This window comes from Herpailurus yagouaroundi, unplaced genomic scaffold (assembly GCF_014898765.1).
Source record: "Herpailurus yagouaroundi ecotype Mexico unplaced genomic scaffold, PumYag 141, whole genome shotgun sequence".
Classification (NCBI taxonomy): Eukaryota; Metazoa; Chordata; class Mammalia; order Carnivora; family Felidae; genus Herpailurus; species Herpailurus yagouaroundi.
Genome location: NW_024412396.1, coordinates 73,086,640 through 73,090,782, shown reverse-complemented (window position 1 = coordinate 73,090,782; position 4,143 = coordinate 73,086,640). Strand labels below are relative to the sequence as shown.

Here is a 4,143-nt window from a genome sequence, read left to right as displayed (position 1 = left end):
ACGGCTGCTCTGTTCACAAGCCCATTGGTGATGACAGAGGTGGCTGGGGAAAACAACCACCCCTTCATTATCAAAAGCTAGGTACTTGCTTATTAAAATTCTCCAGTGCTGAGGTCACTTTCGGTGAGCATTCACAGGAGACACAAATAACTTCGTGTTTTTGGCCACGTTTTGGCCCATGTTTCAGCCCATTAACCGTCCGAACCGTGATGGCCCTTGCTAATATCTCAAGCGGCAACATTCAGTACAGAACTTCTGCTTCGTGAGTACCTGTCAAAATATTTGGTTAATCCCCTCAGATGCGGGTGGAAAGTCCGATACCTCTATAGGTGGAGAGGCCAATACCGCTGACGGGTGGGGAGACCCCTTCTACTGGTCCAAAAGACTCATCAGAATGTAGGGGCTCGATGTGTCCAGCTTCATCAGTGCCCATCCACACTGGGGGCAGGTAGCAATCTGCTGAACTGAGACCACTGAGGCAAGTGCCGATCTCATCCCGAAACACCCTCACAGACGCCCTACGAAATAATGTTTAACGTGGCCAGTCAGGTTGACATGGAATTAACCATTCATTACAGGACCTGGTTCCAATTTTATTCAGGATTAATGTTTACTTATTTATTTTATTTTGAGAAAGAGGGAGACAGAGAGAGAATCCTAAGCAGGCTCCACGCTCAGTGTGGAGCCCAACGCATGAGATCGTGAGACCATGACCTGAGCTGAAGTCAAGAGTTGGACGCTTAACTGACTCAACCACCCAGGCGCCTCCCAATTTTATTTAGTTTTCAATAAACCTTTTATTTGAGGACACTTTTACAGCTACCCAATTATTATGAAGATAGTACAGAGAGTTCCTATATACTCCACGCGGTGTCCCTTGCTATTGATGATATGGTACATTTGTCACATTTATCGAGCCTGTGTTGATACATTATTATGGACCAAATTCCGTACTTCATTCAGATTCCGTTAGTTTTTCCCTATTGTCCTTTTCCTGTTCCAGGACACCTTCCAGGACCCACATTACATTCAGTCATCTTGTCTCTTTAGGCTTCTCTTGGTGGTGACAGTTTCTTAGCCTTTCCTTGTTGTTCTGACCATGACGTTTTGACGACGACTGGTTGAATGCTGTGTAAGACGTTCCCCAACTGCGTTTTTCCTGGGTGTCTTCCTCGCATGTCTTTCTAGCGATCTAGGGATCTGGGGAGGAGAGCACAGAAGTCAAGTTTTATTTCCATCACATCTTTCAAGGGACGTACTCTCAACGTGATGCATCACTGTGGACGCTGACTTTGAGCACTTGGCTGAGACAACGTGTGTCAGGTTTCTCCTGACCAAAAAAAAAACCAAAAACCAAAACAAAACCGCATTACCTCTTACCTCACTGCATCCACACTGTCACCTCCAGAAGGGAGTCACTTGAAGCCCGTACTTGTGTGGGGAGTCATCCCCTTCAATGTGGAACATCTGCAGCCAGTATCTGGAACTCTTCTGCACGGGACATCTGTCTCTTTTCCCACATTCGTTTATTTATTCCATCATCTATGTCGATGTGAACTTGTGAATCTTTTTTTTTTTTTCACTTTGGGTTATAATCCAATATGAGGCTATTTACTTTTTGTTCAGATTGATCCACCGCTGGCATTGGGAGCTCTTTCTGTCACTCTGGGGTCCCTTTGTCATCATTGTTGCAATCTTTCGTTTTTTGAGCTCTGCACTTCACCGTCAGTCCCTGTGTTCTAGGGGGACAACCCTGCCCTCCCCCAGGGTGTTGCCATGAAGCCCGAGTCTCTCGGTGCCTCGGGCCTGACCTCCTATGGAAGGCGCCGGTGAGGAGACTTATCCCGGGACAGAACCACCAGGAAGGGAGAGGAGCCAGGAGGGGCACACACAGAAGGGAGAGAGAAAGAGCCAGAGGAAATCCTGGGTCTCGTGTTACCGGATCTCGGACTGTTCAGTTTTTCTTTTTGCTTAAGGGGATTTAAGCTGAGATTCTGTCGCTGGAAACAGACGATTTAATAGACAAGCCTCCGTTATGGTTTCTGTTTTAACCTGCTCGGGAGGCAGAGCAGAACGCTACAGACTGGGCGACATCAACAACAGAGCGATTTTCTCAGAGCCCTGGAGGCCAGAAGTCTGAGAGGAAGGTGCTGTCAGAGAGAACTCTCTTCCCGGCTCGCAGACACCGCCCTCTTGCTGTGACCTCACCTCCTCCGTGTGTGCGTGGAAAAAGAGATCTCTGGTGTCTCTTTTATTTTTTTAGTAGGACTTGGGCCCTATAGGATCAGGGCCTCACTCTCATGACCTCATTTATCCTTAAAGGCCTCCTTAAAGGCCCTAACTCCAAATATAGCCACCTTGGGGGTTGGGGATCCAACATATGAACTTGGGGAGGCACAAGTCAGTCCATAACAGGCTGAGTGTGTCCCCCCCCCCAATTATCTGCTAAAGTCCTAACCCCCAGCACCCCAGCATGTGATCTTATTGGAAATACGGTCTTTGCAGATGTGATTAAGATGAGGTCATTATGGTGGGCCCTTCTCCAATATGACTGATGTCTTTATTTTTTATTTAAAAAAAATTTTTTTTTTACGTTTATTTATTTTTTTGGGACAGAGAGAGACAGAGCATGAATGGGGGAGGGGCAGAGAGAGAGGGAGACACAGAATCGGAAACAGGCTCCAGGCTCCGAGCCATCAGCCCAGAGCCTGACGCGGGGCTCGAACTCACGGACCGCGAGATCGTGACCTGGCTGAAGTCGGACGCTTAACCGACTGCGCCACCCAGGCGCCCCTTTATTTTTTATTTTAGAGAGAGAGAGAGGGCGAGCGCGAGCTGGAGAGGGCAGAGGGAGAGAGACAGAGAGAGAGAGAGAGAATCTTGAGCAGGCCCCATGCTCAGTGCAGAGCCCAACTGGAGGCTTGATCCCTTGACCTTGGGATCATGACCTGAGCCGGGATCATGACCTGAGCCGGAATCAAGAGACCAGCACTCACCTGGCTGAGCCGCCCAGGGGCCCTTCTGACACACTTCTTTCTACGCGGCCACTTGTCCCAGCTCTGCACAGTCCCAGCAATATTGCCCTGGTCGTGCCTTCTATCAGGGGCTCCGGGGGGCTGTGCAGCCTGTCTCCACATGGCAGTCACCCCCTCGGTTCCTCCCAGCTTCTCTCTGCACCCGGCCACCCGGCAGCATCTCCCAGGCTGGCCCGCTTGGAGGGTGCGGGACTGCGCGGGCCCGTTCCTGTCCACCAGCCCCAGGGCCCCGGCTGCTTCGGTGATGAAAGGAGCATTGCCGAGCCCCCGCGGGGCCGGCGGTGAGTACAGCAGACCCGTCTCTGCGGTGGCAGACGCCACGGTCTGACAGGGAAGTCAGACCGCGGACAGTGTGGTGCGCCCTGCACCGGTGGCTCGACGCCCAGCCCCGCTCCCTCCGCGTCCGAGCCCGGCAACCCACCACGAGCCTCCCCCTACTTGGCACGGTGCCTCCTGGGGGCCAGCTGAGGAGGGGGTGGGGCGGGCATTCCGGAGGCTCCCCAGCAGCGGCCACCGGGCGGCAGATGGGGAGGACCAAAATCTCACACGACACTTGCATGGAGAGGACAAATCGTGGCCAGCGTGTGTGGGAAGGTGCGTCTGCAGGGCTGGCTTGGCAGGAGGGCACCTGCTCTGACCCCGGGAAGGGCTTGATTAGCTTCCTGCTAGGGAGGCCCTCTGCCCCTGCTCTCTCCCTGGACCCTGTCCGCAGCCAGTCCTGTTTCGCCAACATCCCCCCACGCACCCAGGTACCTGGCCCCGACCCCTGAGTCTCCGCACTGTGCTTTTCCCCAGGGAAAGACCACTCTCGTGTTACGGTGACCTGGGGACCTGCATCCGTCAAGCTGGGCCACCAGCCTCCTTTGGGATGAACGAACCTTGGGGCTGAGAGGCCATGACCTCCAGCCCCTGTTAGGCTGGCACTGGCCAGGCTGTGGGTAGACAGGGCCCTGCTCTAGAACTTACGGAAGGAAGTGACTTTCTTGGGAAACTTCTCTGGAAGGTTAAACCATTTGACCCCCCATGAGAAGAACTGAGGGCCACGACCTGCCCAGAAGTGGATGCTTCTCTCTGCTCTAGCCCTTCCTGGTATTCCCAGCCCCTCCCC

At 53.0% G+C, this 4,143-nt stretch overlaps 1 long non-coding RNA gene across 1 annotated transcript; it reads right to left on the bottom strand.

Moving 5' to 3' along the window:
• Positions 1 to 759: 759 nt before the first annotated feature.
• On the bottom strand, positions 760 to 2,555 carry LOC121031344 (uncharacterized). The gene is made up of 2 exons (XR_005790698.1): positions 1,381 to 2,555; positions 760 to 1,200 (listed from the first exon to the last, which is right to left on the bottom strand). It is a non-coding gene; the product is annotated as an uncharacterized LOC121031344 (long non-coding RNA).
• Between the last annotated feature and the right edge of the window lie 1,588 nt (positions 2,556 to 4,143).